Below are 7,704 nucleotides of genomic sequence, written 5' to 3'. Positions count from 1 at the left end.
AAGTAGGAACTTGCCCAAGTAGGAACTTGCCCAAGTAGGAACTTGCCCAAGTAGGAACTTGCCCCAACTTGGGTTTGTACACAGACACTTGAGGTGAAAATGGTGTGGCCAAACTTAAACAAGAAATGTACTAGGTGCTTTCCATTTTTGAGAGCTATCAAGGTATTTTTACCCAGTGCTTGGGTCAAGAGTTCCATGTTTCCGTTCACTACGGGAATTCAATCAGTCAGGACCTTTCACCCCTGGCTGGTGGACGGAACAGCCCGGGCGATCCTTTGATGGGTTTATACACTATACTTATTATGTTTAGATGAGTCATAAACCACTGAAAATCATGGACGTACTTCGACCAAGACTAGTCATAACAAAAAGCCAATTCAGCCGTAATTACCTTTAGGCTGGCTGTAGAAACTTTGATCCGATTTGGTAGTCAATATATCATGGCTGCCAGGCATATGTTGAAAATTGCGTTTTCTCGAGCTTCAAGAAAGCTATGGACAAGATGAACCTGCAACATGACAAGACTAATGGTGCAGCCCTGATGACCAGTCTGGGTCATCGGGATACGTCTATAATTTGCGGTGGTCTATGAATAAGTACACGATGGATTTGATTTATTGAAATCAATGGTTCACGGTATACTGATCTATTCTCTTGAGCATTTGCTTAACTAGCTCACATTAAGATCGAGATCAGAATGACAGAAAGTTCTGTCGTTTTTCACAGAGGCGTGATATGCTGCTCCTTTGGCGGAGATCAAAGAAGAGAGGATGTCAGGGCTGTAGCCGTCCGCTTTAGTAGTGTTTCTCCACTCCAATAAAGCAGGCGGAAAGCTTTCACCACTCTCATGACACTTTCGTCAGAAATTATTAACACTCTTGACTACTGATGGGAAAAGGGCAAGTAGCAGGTCATCACAGACACCCAAGTTCTACCTGTTTACAAGCAAAGCTTGGCCAAGTACTAGAACTTGGGCAAGCTCAACCCAAGCAGAGATTCGCTGCTAACGTAGCGAGCCCAGATGGTTAGCTCAGGAAACCCGCAAAATGAGGCTTTTTTGTTTGTAGTTAAAGTCAAATTGCCAGAAACAAACCAGTCATTGAACCAAAGCCACGTTGCAGCATCACTGTTGGTGCACATTATTGCTTTTCTTGTATAAGCTGATTTAATTTGCCCTGATATAAAATATCTTGTTCAAGTATGGCCACACCATTTTCCCCTCAAATGTCTGTGTGCAAACCCAAGTTGGGGCAAGTTCCTACTTGGGAAAGTTAAGCACCGAACTACTTGTCTTTTCGGTGCTTGCTTCACATCAGTACTCTTGACATTTGCTTCCACCAAGTTAGAGGGCTTGTCAGAAAAAAGCCACTCCAACCAAGCTGCTTGAGACTTTGGTTTGAACATATTTTGGTAGTTGTGCAGCAGGGTATCGGGCTGATCGAATTCTCTTGCGTTACTCAGTTTCAAGCAAAGCAGACAAACGATCCATCAACTCACTGGCTCCCTGAATTCGGAACTTTATTTTGAGAATCACGTAACGTCACGTAATCTTCTTTCTCGGGCTCCTTCAATGTTCAATGTATCGGCCAATTCTAATTCGTTGGTCGATCAAATAATATATATAGATGAAAATGAAGTAAAATAAATAATCTTCTCGTTTTGAACTGCTGGGATTCCCAGAAGCGGAGCAGCGATGGCAAAATTCGACATTTTGTTTTCGCAGACTTCCTTACCGCTGCCGAGATTGGAATCCCAGCGGTTCAAGACGAGAAGATTATTCATTTTACTTGACTTTATTTATATTTATAATTTGATCGACCAACGAATTAGAATTGGCTGATCTGGCAGATCCTTGAATGTAAGGTTGATCCGGAATTTTAGTCAAAAACTGTCCAAGTCTGACTTAAATCCTGCTACTGGATCAACGCCTACATAAGCCCTACGAATATTTGGAGGCAGCAAATTGAACAATGAAGGAGCCCGAGAAAGAAGAGATGTGGACTTCATTGTTTTAACTAGCCTGGATTCTCAGGGCTTGAAGGTGCTCTCAAAACGCACGTTAAGCCTCTACGGTCACTACAATTGACCCTAAATCCTGGGTTGGGACAAAGCTCATGAATGCTTTTGAAAACGTACAATATCAGATACCTTGAGACCTGCTCAATATCTTTAACTCCATTATCTACCAGTGGGTGTCTAATGGCGTCGACCCAAAGGTCATTGAGCGGAATTTCATTCCATTCAGTGCCATGTTACTCGCAGCAACCCATGAGTAGATTTGATCTAGGACCTCTAACAGTCAACCGAAGTTCTGACCATTCCTACCAACTACCAATTTTGTATCATCAGCATAAGAAAAGATACTGACATTACTACTACCAAGCTTCTGAAGCGGAGCAATGAAGATAATGAAAAGGAGAGGACCCAAAATGGAGCCCTGAGGGACACCCGACTTGACATCATGTATGTCACTAAGGGATCCCTCAACCTTAACTAATTGTTTCTACCACAAATGAAACTTCTTAGCCAATTGAGAACTTTGCCTTGGATCCCAATCTCATGGAGCCTGTTGAGTAAAAGGCCATGATCTACCTTGTCAAAGGCCTTGGTAAAGTCGAGATATACTACATCGACTGATTCATGGCTCTCCAGTCCCTCAATAACCTACTCTATATGTTCAATCAGTTGGGTAACCGTGCTAAAATGTGCTCGGAACCCGTGCTAGCCAGGAGGAAGGACTTCATGGAGATCATGAAATTCAACAAGTGGATTTTTGCTATCAAGAATGTAACTTGGATGGGAAGTTATTAAAAGCCATTTTTGACCATCTGGTAGAAAATGCTGGCAGAAAGTGGCAGAAATTCCTTCAAAATGGATTTTTGCCAACGAGAATTGACTTGGATGGGAAATTACTAAAAGCCATTTTTGACCACCTGATAGAAAATGGTGGCAGAAAGGGGTAGAAATTCCTTTAAAGTGGATTTTTGCAATCAAGAATATAACTTGGATGGGAAGTTATTGAAAGCCATTTTTGACCACTTGGTAGAAAATGGTGGCAGAAATTGGCAAAAATTCGAATTTTGCCATCGCTTCCTTGTGTGCTTCTCTTGGGTGGATTTGTTCAGTTTCTTTGACAACCAGAAAACAAAGAAGCGACAGTTCTTTACACCCTTGGCCAGGTTTTTGCGCAGTTCCAAGCCATGACTAGCTCCATGTTTTAACACCTTTTTTGTATATTGCGTTTTCTTTAAATCCTGGAACCCTAGCAGTTACGTTTGAGTCAGAGATAATGGAAACACGAACATTTACCTTTGTAAATACATAAATTGAAGAACCATTGCAGAATTGCGGTTTATGCAGTTTCAAAATGTCCAAGTATACAATTAATTGTCATTTCATGTATCAGAGCACTATAGTCATTTGTAATCATCATTTACATCCGGCCACATCAGCTGGAATATTTGCTGATTGCTTGCATTCAGGGAAAAATTTTCCAAGAAATGCCATTGGAGTCTCGGTGCCATTGATATCAAACTTATAAATAGAGCTACCTTGATCACTCGATATAAAATAAAGAAATGTATCCCTGTAAACAATGGTCTGTCCAGAAAGACCAGGCCGCATGTGATTTAGACTTGGACCATCGGCATCAAGTTTCTTTGAATTCCAATCCAAAATGAGGGTCCGAACAAAGGGTGGTCCAGTCTCCAAATACTGTCCACCAAATATGGCCACTTTACGTTTCCCCTCTGGTCCAAAAGCCCCACAAATGGATGACCTTATCGGCAAATTTGGTAACTTGATATGATCAACATTCTAAGATAACAAAGAGAACAGGGTTCATTAATTGGGCCTCAATTGTTTCTCAAGGTTTTGCCTTTTGGATTGGTTGGTTTCAAAGTAACCAATACCAAATTTCGTGTAGAGACACTTTTTTACTTAACTTGACATAATATCAGATCCATCAACACATTATCTTTTGGTTTGTTTTTTTCACGGGCTTTTCTAACCGCTTCAGGTAGTGTAATCCCCAGTACTATTAAAATGAAATGTTACAATTCGTCTATTTTTTACCTTTCAAGCTTTATGTAATTTTTGGTCTACCAACAAGTTCGAGTTGACAGACCGAGTTAGTCCTTGACTGTAGGGTTGATCTGGAATGTCATCAAAAAATTTGCCCAAGCCTGACTTGAAAGATGCTACCGGATTATCACGACTGAATCTCCAACATATTTCATTCGTAAAATGAAGTTACGTGGTTTCAAGATTAATGCTGCGTTATAATTCGTCTATTTATTACCTTTCAATCTTTATATGAGGTTTGGTCTACCAACGAATTTGAGTTGGCAGACCGAGCTAGTCCTTGAATGTAGGGTTGATCTGGAATTTTAGTCAAAAACTTGTCCAAGTCTGACTTAAATCCTGCTACTGGATCAACGCCTACATAAGCCCTACGAATATTCGCGGGCCGCAAATTGAACAATGAAGGAGGCAGAGAAAGAAGAGATGTGGACTTCATAGCCTGGATTCTCGAGGGCTTGAAGGTGCTCTCAAAATGCACATTAAGCCTCTACGGTCACTAGAATTGACCCTAAATCCTGGGTTGGGACAAAGCTCATGGACACTTTTGAATACGTACAGTATCAGATACCTTTCGTACCCTCTCTGAACACTACACAGCCCAAGCTTTTCTAGTCTCTCCCAATATGAGAGATCTCCCATTCCTGTGTTGTTCCTAGTGAAACATCTTTGGACTTGCTCGACCTTTTGCAAACCTGCTGAACTCATTGGAGCCCAAATGGGTGAAGCATATTCAAGGTGTGGCTGGACAATCGACTTCTACAGAGTTGGCATCATGATGCTATCTCTGGACTTAAACGTGCGATGCATCCAACCACACATTTGAAAAACTTTACCCACCTTCAACTTGATATGCTCATCGAACTTTCCATTATGTTGGAGGACTACACCTAAATCTTTCATAGATGAGACCTGCTCAATATCTTTACCTCCATTACCTACAAGTGCAGTATTCTAAGGAGTTGACCCGAAGGTCATTGAGCGGAATTTCATCCCGTTGAGGGCCATGTTACTCTCAGTGACCTCTAAATGCTCAATCAGTTGGGTAACCGTGCTAAAATGTGCTCGGAACCCGTTCTGCCTTGGAGGAAGGACTTCATGAAGATGAAGAAATTCAACAATTCAACAACTTCATAATCTTCTCAAACACCTTCGCAATATTCGAAGTGAGAGATTGTAAGTGATCAAATTCGATGGAGGCCTTGATCTTACCCTGAACTAATACAAACTTTTTTGGAGACTACCCATAATTACTGGATTCGAAGTGCTCTTCAGCCTTTTTGCCAATTTACAACTCTTTTTGAACAAAGTCATCCTACATTTTGGAATTTTTGTCTGTGTACCACCTTTTGGAACACATTCAGAGATTGCTAGATTGGAGCAAACATCCTTAAAAACTGAAACTAATTTATCAATGGCTGCATCTATGGACGATTCCTGTTTCAGAATTGAAACAAGGTCCATTTCTTCAAATCTTTCTTTAATCAATGGCCAATGTTCATCTTTGAACTTGAACTTAGCCAGACAGACCTTTTTGGCCGGTGGTACTATAGAGCACGCCTGCCTTTGAGTAATGGTCGACCCTATCTCAAGAACATGATGATTTGACAGATTAATGGGTGTCACATGGACATACCGGATCCGATCAGGGTCATTGGAAAAGACCAAATCCAGAACGTTAGTTGCTTTGGTGGCTCCACGAACATGCCGAAAATAAATGCACAACATCGTAAATTCCTCCAGCTTTTCGAACTACTGAGATGTCGATTTCGAAATGGGAATATACCCATTAGGACTAACCTCCCACTCTACAACGCTAGCCGGAAAATTAAGTCTCCTACAAAGAAAACCTTTGAGCAAATTGCCTGATCCAACTCACTTCCAGTGACTTGGAGAGCAGACATAAAAGAGCTTACTGAACAAGAAGGAGGTCTTTACATTGTTAAAATAGACAGATCATTTATCTCGGATATGACAAACTAAGACCTCTACTTTTCCATTCGACATTTGTACGCGACTAATTTGCAAATCATTCCTAACATATAGACATACATCCCCATGTTGGAATATGGGATTATCAGGGCGTATCCTAGCACAACGAACTAAGTTGAAACCAGCTATGGTTAGTTCTTCATCTAAGACCCCTGGCTTAAGCCAGGTTTCTGTTATAGAGATCAATGAAATATCTCTCACAACGGCTAGTTCTTCTAAGATCTTAACTTTTGTGCTGTCTTTTTTTAGAAATCAGACAATGCACGTTCAAATATTGCCCCTTTACGGGCCTCTCTTTTGACGGTCCAAGTTCACAAGATTTTGGACCATCCTCTCCAACCGTAAAAAATCCCTCTTATCAACAAAGTTACGTTCTACTAGAGGCAAAGCAAGAGCTAAGGGGGATGGTTGAGTTTGGGAAATGGGTTGGGCAGTTACATTAGAATAAGAACGAATTTTGGGAATAGAGGTGGGGCAAGGAATATTAGGGAGGAGAGTGTTTATAGGAATTGGGGTGGATTGTGTATTTGAGGGAAGAGGAGAGAATTGGGAGAGAGGATGGGGGGGGTAGAAGGAGAGGGAGGGTGGTAGTTAAATGGATTAAGGAAAGGGGGTTGGGGTGGGATCAGGTTTTGGAATAAGGTCAGCTCTAAAACTACGAAACTGAGCTATCCTATTTCTTGCCTTTCTTTGCGTCCATTCTACGTGGACGGAAATACACCGTACATTAAAGCACGTCTTAGGTCTCGTGGACTGACGGCACATGTACTGTATGGGTGAAAAAAGGACAATCTACCTTCGAACGTCCCTTCTTACTATTGTACCTCTCAAGGCCGAACTTGAGAAGTTTTTGACACCATTTAGAGTGGTCAAACTGACAGCCTTTTCCTTCTTTAGGACAAGGCTGCTTCCGGTAAACAGGACATACTGTTTTCTCTACAACTGTCTTTTCGTGCTCTATTTCAAGAGGAGATACTACTTCAACCTCTACATTGGTCAAATCAGTCGACTTCTCAACTACTGGGTGAGCCTGTTGTTCAGGCAGCACCCTGGTTTCATTGATCCAAGCAACGGTTTATTGACTACGAAAGGATCCTTCCCTGCCAAGACCAAGTCCTTTTCCTCGTCGAATCTAAAGATGCTTAATAGCATCTTTAGTCGAATCAACATCAAGGACAATTAACTGAGCCTTATCCAGCGAGAATGGTTCTTTGCCTTTTCGAGCCAGCCCCCAGACCTCCACTTGAAATGGATACGAGCCGTGTCCCGACAGAGTGCTGTGGACGACAAGGCTTTGTAGAAGCCTTCCTTCACAATATAGTTCTGTGTGCGATATCAACTTCCTGCTCTCTGATTTTAAAGACTTCCACCGACAAGACCGAGCGAAGAAGGCGACGGCATCAATCGAGTGGCCAATATGCACGGCGCCTTTTAAAAGACGGAGCCATTCCTTCCTTTTTCAATAATGCCATGATCCACGCGTAAATGTCCAAAAATCCGCCAGCACATCGATCAGTCACTAGATTGCATTTAATCTAACCCATAAGACATTGGCACCTTCCCGACTCGAGCGGACCAACATCATGCACGCCGCTCGAATTTCCTGCCTCACAACCGTGGCAAGTCTGGAGC

General features: G+C 41.9%; 1 long non-coding RNA gene across 1 annotated transcript in view; it reads right to left on the bottom strand.

The window, feature by feature from the left end:
* Positions 1-3,337: 3,337 nt before the first annotated feature.
* The window catches only part of LOC131883605 (uncharacterized), a 9,313-nt gene continuing 4,946 nt past the window's right edge, over positions 3,338-7,704 (bottom strand). Inside the window, exon 2 of the long non-coding RNA XR_009373623.1 lies at positions 3,338-3,816. This is a non-coding gene — a long non-coding RNA (uncharacterized LOC131883605). The remainder of the gene's footprint in view (positions 3,817-7,704) is intronic.

The sequence above is a fragment of the Tigriopus californicus genome, chromosome 7 (assembly GCF_007210705.1).
Source record: "Tigriopus californicus strain San Diego chromosome 7, Tcal_SD_v2.1, whole genome shotgun sequence".
Classification (NCBI taxonomy): domain Eukaryota; kingdom Metazoa; phylum Arthropoda; class Copepoda; order Harpacticoida; family Harpacticidae; genus Tigriopus; species Tigriopus californicus.
This window is presented reverse-complemented; position numbering and strand designations above follow the sequence as displayed.